At 46.9% G+C, this 19,658-nt stretch overlaps 3 pseudogenes; all 3 read left to right on the top strand.

Moving 5' to 3' along the window:
- The first annotated feature begins 14,117 nt into the window (after positions 1-14,117).
- On the top strand, positions 14,118-14,817 carry LOC109785248 (uncharacterized; annotated as a pseudogene).
- Positions 14,818-15,357, top strand: LOC141020547 (uncharacterized; annotated as a pseudogene).
- Positions 15,358-18,846: 3,489 nt separating this feature from the next.
- On the top strand, positions 18,847-19,644 carry LOC109784339 (uncharacterized; annotated as a pseudogene).
- Positions 19,645-19,658: the final 14 nt, after the last annotated feature.

The raw sequence follows: 19,658 nt of genomic DNA, 5'->3' as shown, positions 1-19,658 counted from the left end.
ATCTGACATGATATGGCCATCATCATCTTGTGGTTTTGATCTCCATCTCCAAAGCATCGGCATGATCTCCATCATCACCGGCTCGACACCTTGATCTCCATCGTTGCCTCGGGGTCGTCTCTCCAACTATTTCTTCTACAACTATTGCTAACGCATAGCGATAAAGTAAAGCAATTACATGGCGCTTAATGATTGACACGCGGGTCATACAATAATTAAAAGACAACCCTAAGGCTCCTGCCGGTTATCGATATTACGAAACATGCATACGACAATGTATATCAGATCACGTCTTGACCATACCACATCACAATCATAACTTGCAAAAACAAGTTAGACGTCTTCTACTTTGTTTTTGCAAGTTTTACGTGGCTGCTACGGGCAACTAGCAAGAACGGTTCTTACCTACGCAAAACCACAACAGTGAGTTATCAAGTTTGCTGTTTTAACCTTCTTCAAGGACCGGCCGCAGTCAAATTCGATACAACTAAAGTAGGAGAAACAGACACCCGCCAGCCACCTTTATGCAAAACAAGTTGCATGTGTCGGTGGAACTGGTCTCATGTACGTGGACATGTAAGGTTGGCCTGGGCCGCTTCATCCAACAATACCGCCGAATCAAAATAAGACATTGGTGGTAAGCAATATGAACATCACCGCCCACAACTCCTTTGTGTTCTACTCGTGCATATTATCTACGCATAGACCTGGCTCATGATGCCACTGTTGGGGAACGTTGCATGGAAAAAAATCTACGCACACGCAAGATCTGTCCACGGAGATGCATAGCAACGAGAGGGGAGAGTGTGTCTATGTGCCCTTGTACACCGTTTAGCGGAAGCGTTAATCAACGCCGTTGATGTAGTTGTACACCTTCAAGTACCGAATGTACGACAGCTCCACGTTCAGCACACGTTCAGCTCGATGACGCCCTTGCCTTCTTGATCCAGCAAGAGGGGTGAAGTAGTAGATGAGTTCCGGCAGCACGAAGGCATGGAGATGGTTGGTGATGAAGAACAATCTCCGCAGGGCTTCGCCAAGAACTACAGAAACTAGACGGAGGATAAACTAGAGGGGACGGGGTTGCAGGCACATGGCTAGGTGAATCTTGATGTGTCTCATGTGCTAGCCCTACCCCTCTATTTATATGTTGAACCCTGGGGTCGAAACTTGGAGTAAAAGCCTCCTCAAAGTCAGTTTTGCCCGAAAGGCAAGAGTCCTTCTCGGACTCCAGGACAAGACGCCAGGGTTCCCGGCGTCTGGACCCTGACGCCAGGTCCCTGGCGTCTGGCCCCTGGCCTCCGCAAAACAGCCTTTTAAACCTTCCATAAGCCCCGTGGGCTTTACCCCTTGGCCCAAATAAAGTATTCTCGTACCTGAACATTTCGGGAGACATCCGAAACCCCTTCTAGTGAATTCTGGAACCTTTCTGGAAGCCCAACACTATTATCCCATATATCAGTCATTACCTCCAGACTATTCCGGAGCTCCTCGTCATGTCCGTGATCTTATCCGGCACTCCGAACAACATTCGGTCACCAACTCACATAACTCATATAACACTATATCGTCAATGAACGTTAAGCATGCGGACCCTACGAGTTCAAGAATGATGTAGGCATGACCGAGACGACTCTCCGGTCAGTAACCAATAGTGGGACCTGGATACCCATATTGGTTCCTACATATTCTACAAAGATCTTTATTGGTGAAACCTTTATGACAACATACATAGTTCCCTTTGTCTGTCGGTATGTTACTTGCCCGAGATTCGATCGTCAGTATCTTCATACCTAGTTCAATCTCGTTATCGGCAAGTCTCTTCACTCGTTCCATAATACATCATCCCGCAACTAACTCCTTAGTCACTTTGCTTGCAAGCTTCTTGTGATGTTGTATTACCGAGAGGGCCCAGGATACCTCTCCGTCATACGGAGTGACAAATCCCAATCTCGATTCACGCCAACTAAACAGACACCTTCGGAGATACCTGTAGAGCATCTTTATAATCACCCAGTTACGTTGTAATGTTTGATATCACACAAGGTATTCCCCCGCTATCCTGGAGTTGCATGATCTCATAGTCGAAGGAATATGTATTTGACATAAAGAAAGCAGTAGCAATAAACTTAACAATCATATGCTAAGCTAACGGATGGGTCTTGTCCGTCACATCATTCTCCTAATGATGCCATCCCAATATCAAGTGAAAACTCATGTCTATGGTTAGTAAACCTTAACCATCTTTGATCAACAAACTAGTCTAGTACAGGCTCACTAGGGACACGGTATTTGTTTATGTATCCACACATGTATTTAAGTTTCCGGTCAATACAATTCTAGCATGCATGAATAATAAACATTTATCATGAATAAGGAAATATAATAATAACAACTTTATTATAGACTCAAGGGCGTATTTCAATCATTTCCCTCAGTTATGAAACCAAGCTTACCAATCCGGTAGGAGAACCAAGCAACACTATGTAAACAGCACCTGCACACAAACAACAAATGCTTGCAACCCAACGAGGAGAGGCATTGTGAATCCCTCAAAGGTTAGAAGCAAGATAAATTGTATAGTTTTTGATAGATAGATTGTACAAAAATACAAAATAAAATACATAAAAGAAAATTGCAGCAAGGTACGTATTTTTAGTTTTAATATATGATAAAAGATACACCCGGGGGCCATAGTTTTCAGTAGAGGCTTCTCTCGAAAAAATAACATATGGTGGGCAAACAAACTACTATTCGGCAATTGATAGAAAATCAAATAATAATGTTGGTATCCGAGGCAATGATCATACATAGGCATCACGTCCAAAATTAGTAGACCGACTCCTGCCTTCATCTACTACTATTACTGCACACATGGACCGTTATCCAACCATCTAGTGTATTAAGTTCTTGGAAAACAGAGTAATGCATTATGCAAGATGACATGATGTAGACTAGAAAAACTCATGTATGAATAAACCCCATTTTGTTTCCCTTAATAGCAATGGTACATACGTGTCACACCCCTTTCTGTCATTGGGTTGAGCACCGCAAGATCGAACCATTACAAAGCACCTCTTCCCATGGCAAGATAAATCAATTTAGTTGGCCAAACCAAACCAATAAATCGGAGAAGAAATACGAAGCTTTATTAATCATGCATAAAAGAGTTTAGAGAAAACTCAAATAATATTCATGGACAGATCTGATCATAAACTCACAATTCATCGGATCCCAGCAAAAACACCGCCAAAAGTCATTACAACAAATAGATCTCCAAGAACACCAAGGAGAACATTGTATTGGGAATCAAAACGAGGGAAGAAGCCATCTAGGTACTAACTATGGATCCATAGGTCCGTGGTAAACTATTGATGCATCATCGAAGGGACATCAACGGTGATGAAGAACCCCTTCATGATTGTTTCTCCCTCCGGCAGAGTGCCAGAAAGGGTCCCCGGATGGGATCTCTCGAGAACAAAGGCTTGCGGCAGCGAAAAAAGTATTTCGTAGACTCCCTGGTAGGTTTCCTGATTTTTGAGTATTTATAGAGGCGGAGTCAGGTCAAATAGAAGCTCATGGGCCCCACTATGTACCAGGCGCGCCCAAGGCCCCTTGCGCGCCCTGGTGCCTAGTGGGCCACTCCTTTGTCTTCTCGATCCTCCCCGAAGTTTCCAGGGTCTCTTATTGCCATAAAAAATCTCCAAAAAGTATCGTGACATTCAGACTTCGTTTGGTACTCATATTCTGCAAAGTCAAAAAAAGAAAAACAACAACTGGTATTGGGCAGTAAGTTAGTAGGTTAGTCCCAAAAAATGATATAAAGTTTCTTGTAAATGTATATAAAGCATCCAAGATTGATACTATAATAATATGGAACAATAAAAAATGATAGATACGTTGGAGACGTATCAGTCTCAAATTGCAACGATCAAGCGTGTCGGTGTTCACACACCTAGCGTTGGCCAACATTTAAGTGTCCATGCCACTTTAGTGCTGGAGGAAAAATATTTGAGTTGTTTGTTGGAAGCAAATCTGTGATTTCTGAACAATAGTAATATTTTGTACAACCTGTGCTCCAAATTAGTTGATCTAAATTAGCTTAGATACAGATGTATTGAACACTAAAACATGGCCAGATACATCCCTTTTTAGTAAAATCTGAGCTAGCTATGCGGGACCGATGGAGTCTATGCCTATTCGCAAGCAATGACGATTTACCAAGGAAAAACATTTGATTATGTTACGTAATTTCTGGAAGCATTAATTAAAATTCTATATTGATTTAGCGGTAGGAAATCACGACTTCTGGAAACATTAATTAAATTATATATGTACAGCTGTCACTGCAAGCAATTTTCTACATGTCACCGCAAGCAATTTTCTGCATGCACATTTCTGTGGCTCAGTCAGATGCTTTAAAAGATTTCCATCATAGGTCAGGGAACTTAACTTCTCTGTTTCTTTCTTTCTTTCTTTGTGTGAGCGATAGCCCCTCGGTTTTCATTAAGAAATTCCCCAACCTTGCCAAAATCCTTGCCCCACCATGTTGTCGTATCGGGCCTGGGCAGACCTACCGCCGGAGCTTGTCTGCCGCATCGCCGACGGACTTGACGACCTCAAGTGCTACGCGAGTGCGCGGGGAACTTGCCCGACATGGCGTTCCGCGCTCACACCTCCGTCGCCGTCGCTGCTCATGGACCACAGTGATGACCCCGCCAAGTGCTGCATCACCACCACCATCAAGCGTCGTACCACTGTAGCCTCGATCCTCATGTGTCGCTCCTTCGGGCTCAACCCCATCCCTTCAGGCAAGCTCCGCCCCGCCGCATGCCGCTCCTTCAAGCTCAGCACAATCCCCTCGGTTAGGACCTGTCTTGGATGCTGCGGTGGATGGCTTGCCCTCTCTGTCTACATTGACGGTGGTCATAATCTGCTCAGCCTCTTCCACCCGTCATGGCCGCTGAGATCCTTCAGCCTCCGCTGATCTACGACATCCGCCTTGTCTCCAAGATGGTCTTTGCACCCAACCCCAGCACTGACGACTTCCTGTCCGCCATGATATGTGACATCAATAGGCCTGCCTACGTCACCGCTGAGGCCAGGAGGTGGGCTGTCCTTGACCCTATACGCCTCACCCATGGAGACCAGATCACCGACCTCCTCTACCATAGAAATGGTATGGTCTTTTGCCTCACTTGGTTGTGAGATATCCACGTGCTCCGCCTGCCGCAGCGCCGCCGCCGGGAACCTGTCATCCTCGAGGGACACACATGAGCACATCCTGTAGTGCATAACAAGCGGATCATCTAGATGCACTGGACATGACCAGATCTAAACGCGCTGGCCACTATAGAGACATAGTTGTCATCTGTGGGAAGCAACCTACTGTGCGATGATGTCTACTAGGCAACCTTCTTCTTGTAGACGTTGTTGGGCCTCCAAGTGCAGAGGTTTTTAGGACAGTGGCAAATTTCCCTCAAGTGTATGACCTAAGGTTTATTAATCCGTGGGAGGCGTAGGATGAAGATGGTCTCTCTCAAACAACCCTGCAACCAAATAACAAAGAGTCTCTTGTGTCCCCAACACACCCAATACAAAGGTAAATTGTATAGGTGCACTAGTTCCGCGAAGAGATGGTGATACAAGTGCAATATGGATGGTAGATATAGGTTTTTGTAATCTGAAATTATAAAAACAGCAAGGTAGGAAGTAACAAAAGTGAGAGAAAACGGTATTGCAATGCTTCGAAACAAGGCCTAGGGTTCATACTTTTAGTAGTGCGAGTTCTCTCAACAAGGATAACATAATTAGATCATATAACAATCCCTCAACATGCAACAAAGAGTCACTCCAAAGTCACTAATAGAGGAGAACATACAAAGAGATTATTGTAGGTGTCGGTGTCAAAACCGGCGGATCTCGGGTAGGGGGTCCCGAACTGTGCGTCTAAGGTCGATGGTAACAAGAGGCAGGGGACACAATGCAGGTTCGGGCCCTCTCTATGGAGGTAATACCCTACTTCCTACTTGACTGATCTTGATGAATATGAGTATTACAAGAGTTGATCTACCACGAGATCGTAATGGCTAAACCCTAGAAGTCTAGCCCGTATGACTATGATAATGAATCCCCCTCTTCCGGACTAAGTCCTCCGGTTTATATAGACACCGGGTGGATCTAGGGTTACACAAGGTCGGTTACAAAGAAAGGAATCTACATATTTGGTCGCCAAGCTTGCTTTCCACGCCAAGGAGAGTCCTATCCGGACACAGGTGCAGTCTTCGGTCTTCGTATATTCACAGCCCATCAGTCCGGCCCATGGCTAACAGGCCGGACGCCCGAGGACCCCTTATTCCAGGACTCCCTCAGTAGCCCCTGAACCTGGCTTCAATGACAAGGTATCCGGCGCGTAGATCTGTCTTCGGCATTCCAAGGCGGGTTCCTTCTTCCAAACTCAAAAATAGTCTTCAGACGTATTGAACGTGTCCAGACCTGTAACACACACCACACACAACCGTAGAGAGAATATAATTTTTCACGAGTCCAATCCGCTGACAACTTTTTGTAACATGACATCACGTCTGTCCGGTCATAATTTCGAACCGTTTTTCGTCTGCCGCTCCACGTTTCGAGACGCGGTTGCCATTGGCACGTCTTGTCAAAGCAGAGATCATGTCCCCTTATTGCGGGATTCTCATCAATACGGGCGTGGGTAACCCAACCGTGCCGTTTACACAGCCCTTGGGAATAGGCTAGTTTTGAGGCGAGTGGGGAGGCGTTCGATATTTCACTGCCTTTATAAGGGGATAAGGATTCCCCCTTTTTCTCCCACGCCTTCTCTCTTCCTCCGCCCTTCCAATCCTGAGCTCCAGCGCCCAAGTTCTCATCTTCTTCCCACTCAAGCTAGCGCTCAACCATGTCCGGATCCGGAGGTCAAGGCAAGTGGATGGTCTCCTCCGTCAAGGAGAAGGACATTACCGAGCTTCGCCCACCGTCTTCCAGCCTAGGGGCAAACCGTCCCCACGCCGAAGCCCAACGAGAGGGTGGTATTCATCCCTCATTTCCTCTGCGGGCTAGGGTTTCCACTCCACCCTTTCGTCTGCGGGCTGATGTATTATTACGGGATATAATTCCATGATCTATCCCCGAACTCTTTCCTCAACATCTCGGCATTCATCGTCGTGTGTGAGGCCTTCCTCTGCATCCAACCCCACTTCGGGCTGTGGCTCAAAGTCTTCAACGTGAAGCCGAAGGTAGTGGATGGCTAGCACGCAGAGTGCGGAGGAGCCATGGTGAGTAAGCTGGCCAATGTCTCCTGGCCAAAAGGCAATTTCATGGAGACTGTCAAGGAATGGCAGAAACAATGGTTCTACATCACAGAACCCCACGGCACAAACTGGGCCGCGGCCGCCGAATTTAACTCCGGCGCTCCCATGCGACTCACCTCCTGGGTCGAGTAGAGCCCGAACTGGTGTTCGCCAGACGAGCTGATAGCGCTGCAGACACGCGTTCAAAGCATGGTGGACAAGAATGTCAAACTTGTCGATGTAATCCAAGTGATGCTGGTTCGCCGGATCCTCCCTTGCCAAATCCGAAAACACCCCCTTTGGGAGTTCAATCCGAGGAGGCACCATACCCTGGAAAGGCTCTTCGAAACAACTCACGAAGATGCCTGGAAGTTGCTCTTCAAGGGCAACAAGATACCGCCAGCCACGGATTCGGATCGTGGGCACGACGTTAACAACCCCGCCAGCGAGGTAAGTTTCTAACGCGTCCTTTACTTGTCTTGCTTCAAGGAGGATATCTGAACTTTTACTGTCATTGCTTCTTCAGGAATGGATGGAGAGGGCGAAGCGGATCCAGTATCCAGCTCCGCTACCTGAAGAACTAGTCATTCCCCGTTTAGCGAAGATGCTGGTGCCGGCGCCCTATACAGCGCCGGCGAAGAAGGCCAAGGGGGTCCGGAGTGGCCCCCATCGCAAGGGCGCTTTGGACGAGACGTCCGAAGACAAGACCCTCTCCTCCGCCGCCGAAGATGACGATGATGAGGAGGAGTAGGAGAACAAAGCTCTCCCTGATGAGGGAAGGAAGAAGAGGGCGGCCTCCACGAACCTGGAGGCGGGGACGTCCAAGAAAGGGAAGGGCTCCTTCGCGGATAACTCCGCGTGGGACATTGACAGCAGTCCGGAGCGACACCCCCGCACTAAGCCTCAAGCTGCATCGTAAGTGCTATGACTCCTGCATACCCATATGTCCAGCCTCTCCTATTCAATGTATTGACATGGTTAATTGTGCTATTACAGTCCGGCTCATGACAGCTTCCAGCGATTCTCATCAGGGGGTTCGTTGGACCCAAAGGTGATGGCCAACGAGTCTCCGCCGGCCGCTGACTCTCCCAAGGCCAAGGACGACACTGAGGTGCTATCCCGAAGGGCCGCTCCAGTCCGGGGAGAGGCTCAGGCCGCTGTCAGGGAGCCGCTAGAGGGCAAGACCTCTACCGCCGACCACATGGGGGAACAGATCCCCATGGAGACGGGCGAGGAGGGCCGTATTCAGTTCAGCCCTCAGCCGGATACGATTCCGGAGACCAATACCGCTCCGGAATCCAGCAAGCAACCTCCTTCGAAAGAGGGGGGTGCGCCAATTCCACCGGTGACGCCTGTCCAACCAGGAGCACCGGATAATCTGCTGGAAGCGTTGCGAGGTGCTTCCATTGTGGATGAGCACCGCGTTCTTATGGGCACGGTGATTGAGAGGGTCTAGTCCGCCAAGAGCGGACTGGCCGAAGCCTGCAGCAGCTTGCTGACAGGTTTTGAGGTAAGAGACATAAAAATCCTGATATAGTCAGTAGCCCCTGAGACATTGTCCGGTGTTCGGAAAGAAAGGCCGGACAGAGGATCGATCCTTTATTGCAGGGAACTAACGAAATTTGTATTAAATGACTACGCAGGCGTCGTTGCTGGCCGCGGCCTCACACACTGCCAAAGTCTCCGGACTGAAGCAGAAACTGGAGCGGGCCGAGGAGGAGCTCGGCCAGGTGAGGAGACAGCTCCAGGAGAAGCAAGGTATGTGATAACCCGCTATATATTCGAAAAGAGTAAAATGATGTGTATTGATCGAAGTGTCATGATATGTGTAGGAGCCGGGACCGAGGTCGAGGCCCTGAAAAAGGCCCTGGCCGACGCCGAGGGTACGGCCGTCAAGGAGCAGGCTGCCCGTAAGGAGCTCAAGGCCCGGGTCAACAAAGTCCAACAAGAGCTCCAGGATGCGGTGAAGAAGTGCGAGACCTTGGAGCGTGATGCATCGGTTCGAGAGGCCGAACTCGCCAAGGCTCGTCAAAGCGCGGAGGCGGCCGGGAATGAGGCCCAGGGCGCCCTCCAAGAGATCCAGGAGGCCAGGAAGATCGCGGCGGGTAAGGCATTTAGTATGCAAAGCAAGTATATGAAGAAGAAGTATTTGTTAGTAACCCGGATTCGGAGTTCTCCAAGAGCCTTCGCAGATCTGCCGCGTAGTGTATCCGACGCCGCGGAGTTCTTTCGAGCCGAAGAAGGGAGATCCACAGAGAAATTGTTCTGGTCGCAGTATCTTGCGCCAGAGCATCCCGTGCCCTTCACCGATCAGCTGAAACAGCTGGTGGAGCTGCATAGGGTGGCCGAACTAGCCATGAAGGATTTGATAATCCGGCTATCGCCAGCCGAAGCTATGACCGGCAGCTACTTCAGACTCGTGAAGCGGCTGGTGAACGCCTGTCCTCGGCTGGACGTCGTCAGGCGATCGGCCTGTATTGAAGGTGCGCACATGGCCTTCGCCCGTTGCAAGATGTGGTGGGCGAAGATGGACGCCGTCGAGCTGACAGGGGGGCGCCAAAGGGCAAGGAGCACCGCACACCTGAGCGTTATTTTGCGGATGTCCTATAGGGGTCTCGCATTGTAGCAACACAGTGTGGGCAAGACATTAATTTCGAATGAATACATTCATGTTGTCTTTGCCTTGAATGATGAAACAATGTCGGTTTTGTAATATAATGCTTTTTATGTTTTAATTTTTTCCTCCTGTGCGGCCGTGTTGTATGAAATCTGAGGGTTGGCCAGTCGCCGGCTTCTGCCCCCACGTAGTTAGTACGAAGGTGTTTGGGATGGAATCTAAACAATCTTGATCCAATTATATGGTCCTTGAAGGAGTTGTTTAGCGCAACGAACAAGGCAATCAGACTATGCCGCTTGAACGCCCTCACTTAGCCATAGGAGTTTTACAATAAAACATGTGCGCAGCCCCTAGTATCCGAACCAGAGTGCTATGCGCGTCTGATCGGGAAGTACCGATACGCGTAATGAGGGAGAAATCTCCAACGATTTCCAACCTCCGAATAGCTGACCGGCTCTCGCCGTATCATGACAGTCAATTTTCGGCTTTCTCTACTGAGGTGCTCCTTTGGATAAACCAGTGCACAATCATAGTAGTTCTCCCTTTACTACCTTAGCCGATATAGCGGAACGTAAGGTAGCAAGCACAAGAGCCGGGCAACCCAACTATTGACCAAAGACATGATTCGGAGCCGATGCATGTAGTGCTAAATTCAGGGTGCCGAACTATACTGTAAAAGTGTTCGGACTTTTGTTGCCATGCTGTGGGGCGCTATGAAGCCCCTGGCAAGATGTCGATGGAGAATATGATCCCAATGATGAATAAAGTGTTGGTGATCCCGATGATGAACATGAAAGTTTCTCCGATTGAGTCGCTCCTCCATGCTCGCCGTCAGCCTCCTTCTCCACACCGAGCGTTGGCCAAAATTTAAGTGTCCATGCCACTTTAGTGCTATGTGAAAAATATTTCAGTTGTTCGTTGGAAGCAAATTTGTGATTTCTGAACAACATTAATATTTTGTACAACCTTCGCTACAAATTAGTTGATCTAGATTTGCTTAGATACAAATGTATCCAACACTTAAGGTTGTCTAGATACATCCTTATTTAGTAAAATCTGAGCCAGCTAACGCTAGACCGATGGAGTATATGTCTATTTTCAAGCAATCACGACTTACCAAAACCTAAAAAAGAAAGAGTAAGAAATCACGATTTACCAAGGAAAAACATTTGAGTATTTTTAGTAATTTGTTGAAGCATTAATTAAATTATATATTGATTTGGCGGAAGGAAATCATGACTTCTCGAAGCATTAATTAAATTATATATACAATTGTTACGGCAATTTATGCAAGCAATTTTTTGCATGCACGTTTCCGTGGCTCAGTCAACGCTTTAAAAGATTTCCATCATAGGCCAGGGCACTCAGCTTCTGTGTTTATTTATTTCTTTCTTTCTTTGTGTGAGAAAAAGCCCCTCATTTTTCATTAAGAAATTCCCTAACCTCGCCAAAATTCTTGCCCCGCCATGTTGTCTTGTCGTGCCTGGGCAGACCTGCCGCCGGAGCTTGTCTGCCACATCGCCGACGGACTTGATGACCTCAAGTGCTACGCGAGTGCGCGGGGAACTTACCTGACATGGCGTTTCGCGCTCATGCCACCATTCTCGTCGCTGCTCGTGGACCACGGCGACGACCCCGCCAAGCGCTGCACCACCGCCGCCGTCAAGCGTCGTACCCCTGTAGCCTTGACCGTCACGCATCAAGCTCACCACAATCCCCTGTGTTAGGACCTGTCTTGCCTACTGCGGTGGATGGTTTGCCCTCTTTGTCTGCATCGACGACGGTCATAGTCTGCTCAGCCTATTCCACCCCGTCATGGCCGCTGAGATCCTCCTGCCCCCGCTGATCTACGATAGCCGCCTCGTCTCCAAGATGGTCTTTGCACCCAGCCCCACCACTAAGGACTTATTGGCTGCCATGATATGTGACATCAATAGGCTTTCCTACATCGCCACAGGGGCCGGGAGGTGGGCCGTCCTCGACCCCATCCGCCTCGCCGATGGAGACCAGATCACCGACCTCATCTACCAGAGAAATGGTATGGTCTACTGGCTCACTCGGTTTGGAGATGTCCACATGCTCCGCCTGCTGTAGCGCCGCCGCAGGGAACCTGTCATTCTCGAGGGCCACACATTAGCACATCATGTAGTGCATAACAAGCGGATCATCTAGATGCACGGGACATCACCAGATCTAAAAGTGTCGACCACTCTAGAGACATTGTTGTCATCTGTGGGAAGCAACTTACTGTCTGACGTGGCCACTACTTTCGCCCGGCCATATAATACAATCTCGACTTTCACTAGCGCTAATAACCTTGTGTTCTGCGATTGTACCATATACCAAATCTGGAGGAATGCAGCCTCCACGGTTAGTATGCAGCTGGCAGGAGTGGGTCGTTGTCATATCGTACATGAAAAAATATTTGTTCTGAGGTATGACCCCCATCGCCGACCATGTTGGGACGTTCTGACCGACTTAAGGGGACACTTAGTGTTTGTTGGGAGGAACAAGGCAGTGTCGATATATGCAGAAGGTGTTCCAGGACTCAAGGGTGATTGTGTGTACTGGATCGGTGGGAGAGGTAGTGATGGCGGCATGGTCTATGACATCAAAACTGGCAGGTCAATACCTTGCATTCCCCTCATGGATGGCGAAATTCCGGGGTTTCCACAAAGCACAATTTGCTGGTACATTCTAAGCGGTGAATGAAAGAAGAGTTTACCCGACCCGAGCAAAGGCCCATGCTTAATCTGGAAAAAAGTGATGCGTCAGTAGGGCAGCCTGGCAACATAGTGATAAGGACCACCAACCACATTGGTGGAAGTGATGTTGTACCGTCGGTAAAGGGTTTTGTTCATGTTTTTTGTATACTACATTCGAAGTTTATTTAATTCATTTGGAATTGCCGGCCTACCATTTGATTCACCGTTCCCTACATTTGAAATAAACAAGATAAATTTAACATAGCATTAAACGATTGGATCCGAAACAACCTCTCACATAACAATTGATAAAGTGGGGTTTGGGTTACTATCACTCTAGCAACCCATAATCAACAAACTGATTCCACAATTCCTTCTCCTAGGCCTCAATATGGTGAAGTGTCATGCAATCGACATTCTCATAACACCACTAGATGAAGAACAACACAAAATATAATCAAAACATTGAATGGTTATCTAATTCACATGACTACTACCAATAAGACTTTTCGCATGTCCTCAAGAAATAATGGATCAACTCACAAGACATCATATGGATAATGATCAGTAGGTATGAATATATGAAGAACAAGCTGAACATAACAATTTTTCACAAATAATTCTCCAATGCATCAACTACAAATGTGTAATCAACACATAAAATACTCACAGGTACCAATATGAACTTTGATACAAATATTGAGCATGAGGGATGATCTAGGGTTTGAAGATTAGATGGTGTTGGTGAAGATGTCGATGGAGAAGATGATCCCAATGATGAAAAGAGTGTTGGTGATCCCGATGATGAACATGAAAGTTTCTCCGGTTGAGTCGCTCCTCCATGCTCGCCGTCAGCCTCCTTCTCCACACCGAGCGTTGGCGAAAATTTAAGTGTCCATGCCACTTTAGTGCTACGTGAAAATTATTTAAGTTGTTTGTTGGAAGAAAATCTGTGATTTCTTAACAACATTAATATTTTGTACAACCTTCGCTACAAATTAGTTGATCTAGATTTGTTTAGATACAAATGTATCCAACACTTAAGTTTGTCTAGATACATCCTTATTTAGTAAAATCTGAGCCAGCTAACGCGAGGCCGATGGAGTATATGTCTATTTTCAAGCAATCACGACTTACCAAAAACAACAAAAGAAAGACTAAGAAATCACGATTTACCAACGAAGACCATTTGAGTATTTTTAGTAATTTGTTGAAGCATTAATTAAATTCTATATTGATTTGGCAGAAGGAAATCATGACTTCTCGAAGCATTCATTAAATTATATATACAGCTTTTACAGCAATTTATGCAAGCAATTTTCTGCATGCACGTTTCCGTGGCTCAGTCAACGCTTTAAAAGATTTCCATCATAGGCCAAGGCACTCAACATCTCTGTTTATTTATTTATTTCTTCCTTGTGTGAGGAAAAGCCCCTCATTTTTCATTAAGAAATTCCCTAACCTCGCCAAAATTCTTGCCCCGCCATGTTGTTGTGCCGTGGCTGGGCAGACCTTCCGCCGGAGCTTGTCTGCCGCATCGCCGACGGACTTGACGCCCTCAAGTGCTACGCGAGTGCGCGGGGAACTTACCTGACAAGGCGTTTCGCGCTCATGCCACCATTCTCGTCGCTGCTCATGGACCACAGCGACGACCCCGGCAAGCGCTGCACCACCTCCGCAATCAAGCGTCGTACCACTGTAGCCTTGACCCTCACGCATCAAGCTCACCACAATCCCCTGTGTTTGGACCTGTCTTGTCTACTGCGGCGGATGGCTTGCCCTCTTTGTCTGCATAGACGACGGTCATAGTCTGCTCAGCCTCTTTGTCATGGCCGCTGAGATCCTCCTGCCCCCGCTGATCTACGATAGGCGCCTCGTCTCCAAGATGGTCTTTGCACCCAACCCCACCACTAACGACTTATTGGCCGCTGTGATATGTGACATCAATAGGCTTGCCTACATCGCCGCAGGGGCCGGGAGGTGGGCCGTCCTCGACCCCATCCGCCTCGCCGATGGAGACCAGATCACTGGCCTCCTCTACCACGGAAATGGTATGGTCTACTGCCTCACTCGGTTTGGAGATGTCCACAAGCTCCGCCTGCTGTAGCGCCGCCGCAGGGTACCTGTCATTCTGGAGGGCCACACATTAGCACATCATGTAGTGCATAACAAGCGGATCATCTAGATGCACAGGACAACACCAGATCTAAAAGTGCCGACCACTATAGAGACATTGTTTTCATCTGTGGGAAGCAACTTACTGTTCGACTTGGCCACCAGTTTCGCCCCGCCATATAATACAATCTCGACTTTCACTAGCACTAATAACCTTGTGTTCTGCGATTGTAACATATACCAAATCTGGAGGAATGCAGCCTCCACGGTTAGTATGCAGCTGCCAGGAGTGGGTCGTTGTCATATCGAACATGACAAAATATTTTTTCTGAGGTATGACCCCTAGCGCCTACCATGTTGGGACATTCTGACAGACTTAAGGGGACACTTAGTGTTTGTTGGGAGGAACAAAGCAATGTCGATATATGCAGAAGGTGTTCCAGGACTCAAGGGTGATTGTGTGTACTGGATCGGTGGGAGAGGTAGGGATTGGGGCATGGTCTTTGACATGAAAACTGGTAGGTCAACACCTTGCATTCCCCTCATGGATGGTGTCATTCCGGGGTCTCCACAAAGCATAATCTGCTAGTACTTTCTAAGCGATGAATGAAATAAGAATTTACCAGACCCGAGCAAGGGCCCATGCTTAATATGGGAAGAAAGTGATTCGTCACTGGGGCAGCTTGGCGACATAGTGATAAGGACCACCAACCACGTTGGTGGAAGTGATGTTGTACCGTCGGTAAAGGGTTTTGTTCGTGTGTTTTTATCCTACATTCGAAGTTCATTTAGTTCATGTGGAATCGTCAGCCTGTCATTTGATTCACCGTTCCCTTCATTTGAAGTAATCAAGATAAATTTAACATAACCTTAAACAAATGGATCCAAAACATCCCGTCACATAACAATTGATAAATTGGGTTTGGGTTACTATCACTCCAGCAACCCATAATCAACAACCTGATTCCACAATTCCTTCCCCTAGGCCTCAATATGGTGAAGTGTCATACAATCGACGTTCTCATAACACCAGTAGAGGAATAACAACACAGCATATAATAGAAACATTGAATGGTATCTACTTCACATGAGTACTATCACTAAGACTTTTCGTGTGTCCTCAACAACTAATGGATCAACTCACAAGACATCGTACGGATAATGATCAGTAGGATGAATATATGAAGAACAATCTGACATAACAATCTTTCACAAATAATTCTCCTATGCATCAACTACAAACGTGTAATCAACACATAATATACTCACATGTACCATTATGAACTTTGATACAAAGACTGCGCAAGAGGGATGATCTAGGGTTCGAAGATCAGATGGTGCTGGTGAAGATGTTGATGGAGAAGATGATCCTGATGATGAATAGAGTGTTGGTGATACCGATGATGAACATGGAAGTTTCTCCGGTAGAGTCACTCCTCCATGCTCGTCGTCGGCCTCCTTCTCCACCTCTCCCTTCATGGCATGGCTTCAATATGGCGAACTGAAGCATGGGCCGCTGCCTCTGGCGATTGGCCATAGCCACTATGCGAGGTACCGACTGATGTGTTGTTGCAATACGATGTTGGCAGCCAAGCGGCAAATTGGGAGAGGGGTGGGGTGGGATAATGCAACTATGGTCACCCTGGACAGGGAATGACACCTCAACAAAAGAGATGCTGGGACGCCATCCGACGATGCGGCAGCTTGTAGATGGGATGTGGGGGCTGGCTTGCACGGATGCTACGACCATGACCGCCACAGTAGCTGGCTGGAGGGTGTGGTGTTGGAGTGGGAGGGGATGTCGAGCTGCTGCTTGATGTGAAAGGTGTTTCTGTGGTGACAACCCATGTTTTAACAATGTTTTTTTTCGTCTTAGTTTTTTAGGGACCTACGGGAGATAGAGGAGGGGAGCTGCGACGAAGCGTTTGACTATTGAAATAGCCGACATGACTCGGAATGGACGTCTTTACTACTTGTGAGCTGCGTTGGGATTTCCTCAAAGAGGAGAGGATGATGCAGTACAGTAGAGATAAGTATTTCCCTCTGTTATGAAACAAAGCTTATCAATCCAGTAGGAGAACCAAGCAACAATATGTAAACAACACCTGCACACAAACAACAAATTCATGCAACCCAATGCGTAGAGGGGTTGTCAATCCCTCAACGGTTAGGAGCAAGATAAATTGTATAGTATTTGATATATAGATTGAACAAAAATACAAAATAGAATACATAAAAGGAAATTACAACAAGGTATTTTTAGTTTTAATATATGATAAAAGATAGACCTGGGGGCATATTTTAACTAGAGGCTTCTCTCAAGAAAATAACATATGGTGGGTAAACAAATTACTGTTGGGCAATTGGTTGAAAAGCAAATAATTATATTCATATCCAAGGCAATGATCGTACATAGGCATCACATCCAAAATTAGTAGATTGACTCCTGCCTGCATCTACTACTATTACTCCACACATCGACCGCTATCCAACATGCATCTAGTGTATTAAGTTCCTGGAAAAATAGAGTAATGCATTACGCAACATGACCTGATGTAGACTAGATAAAGACACGTAGGAATAAACCCCATTTTTTACCATTTTTGTCATTAGGATTGAGCACTTCAAGATCAAACCCATTACAAAGCACCTCTTCCCATGGCAAGATAAATCAATTTAGTTGGCCAAACCAAACCAATAAATCGGAGAAGAAATACGAAGCTTTATTAATCATGCATAAAAGAGTTTAGAGAAAACTCAAATAATATTCATGGACAGATCTGATCATAAACTCACAATTCATCGGATCCCAGCAAAAACACCGCCAAAAGTCATTACAACAAATAGATCTCCAAGAACACCAAGGAGAACATTGTATTGGGAATCAAAACGAGGGAAGAAGCCATCTAGGTACTAACTATGGATCCATAGGTCCGTGGTAAACTATTGATGCATCATCGAAGGGACATCAAGGGTGATGAAGAACCCCTTCATGATTGTTTCTCCCTCCGGCAGAGTGCCAGAAAGGGTCCCCGGATGGGATCTCTCGAGAACAAAGGCTTGCGGCAGCGAAAAAAGTATTTCGTAGACTCCCTGGTAGGTTTCCTGATTTTTGAGTATTTATAGAGGCGGAGTCAGGTCAAATAGAGGCTCATGGGCCCCACTATGTACCAGGCGCGCCCAAGGCCCCTTGCGCGCCCTGGTGCCTAGTGGGCCACTCCTTTGTCTTCTCGATCCTCCCCGAAGTTTCCAGGGTCTCTTATTGCCATAAAAAATCTCCAAAAAGTATCATGACATTCAGACTTCGTTTGGTACTCATATTCTGCAAAGTCAAAAAAGAAGAAAAAACAACAATTGGTACTGGGCACTAAGTTAGTAGGTTAATCCGAAAAAATGATATAAAGTTGCTTGTAAATGTATATAAAACATCCAAGATTGATACTCTAATAACATGGAGCAATAAAAAATTATAGATAGGTTGGAGACGTAGCAGTCTCACATTGCAACGACCAAGCGCGTCGGTGTTCACACACTGAGTGTTGGCCAAAATTGAAGTGTCCATGCCACTTTAGTGCTATAGGAAAAATATTTTAGTTGTTTGTTGGAAGCAAATCTGTGATTTCTGAGCAACATTAATATTTTGTACAACCTTCGCTCCAAATTAGTTGATCTAGATTTGTATAGATATAAATGTATCCAATACTTACACGTGTCTAGATACATCCTTACTTAGTAAAATCTGAGCCAGGTAATGTGGGACCGATGGAGTATATGTCTATTTTCAAGGAATCACGACTTACCAAAAACAACAACAAAAAGTGTAAGAAATCATTATTTACCAAGGAAAAACATTTGAGTATTTTGCGTAATTTCTCAAAGCATTAATTAAATTCTATATTGATTTGGCGGAAGGAAATCACGACTTCAGGAAGCATTAATTAAATTATATATACAGCTACTACTGCAATTTGTGCATGCACGTTTCCGTGGCTCGGTCAGATGCTTTAAAAGATTTCCATCATAGGCCAGGGCACTCAACTTCTATGTTTCTTTCTTTCTTTCTTTCTTTCTATCTTTGTCTGATTGAAAGCCCCTTGTTTTTCATTAAGAAATTCCCCAACCTCGCCAAAATTCTTGCCCCACCATGTTGTCATGTCGGGCCTGGGCAGACCTGCCGCCGGAGCTTGTCTGCCGCATCGCCGACGGACTTGACGACCTCAAGAGCTATGCGGGTGCGCGGGGAACTTGCACGACATGGCGTTCCACGCTCACTCCGCCGTTGTCATCGCTGCTCGTGTACCACAACGACGACCACGGCAAGCGCTGCATCACCACCGCCATAGAGCATCGTACCACTGTAGCCTCGATCCTCACGTGTCGCTCCTTCGGGCTCAAACCCATCTCTTCATGGCAATCTCTGCCCCGCTGCATGCCGTTCCTTCAAGCTCACCACAATCTCCTCGGTTAGGACCTATCTTGGCTGCTGCGGCGGATGGCTTGCCCTCTCTGTCTGCATCAACGACAGTCATAGTCTCTTCAACCTTTTCCACCCAGTCATGGCCGCTGAGATCCTCCTGCCCCCGCTGATCTACGACAGCCGCTCATCTCCAAGATGGTCTTTGCACCCAACCCCACCACTAACGACTTCCTCGCCGCCGTGATATGTGACATCAATAGGCTTGCCTACGTTACTGCTGGGGCCAGGAGGTGGGCCGTCCTCGACCCCATCCGCCTCGCCGAGGAAGACCAGATCGCCAACCTCCTCTACCACATATATGGTATGGTTTACTACCTCACTCGGTTCGGAGATGTCCACGTCCTCCGCCTGCCTCATCACCGCCGCAGGGAACTCTGTCATCCACGAGGGCCACACATTAGCACATCAGGTAGTGCATAACAAGCGGATCATCC

Source organism: Aegilops tauschii, chromosome 3 (genome assembly GCF_002575655.3).
Source record: "Aegilops tauschii subsp. strangulata cultivar AL8/78 chromosome 3, Aet v6.0, whole genome shotgun sequence".
Taxonomy (NCBI): domain Eukaryota; kingdom Viridiplantae; phylum Streptophyta; class Magnoliopsida; order Poales; family Poaceae; genus Aegilops; species Aegilops tauschii.
Note: the sequence above shows the minus strand (reverse complement) of the source record. Positions and strands in the feature narration are given on the sequence as shown.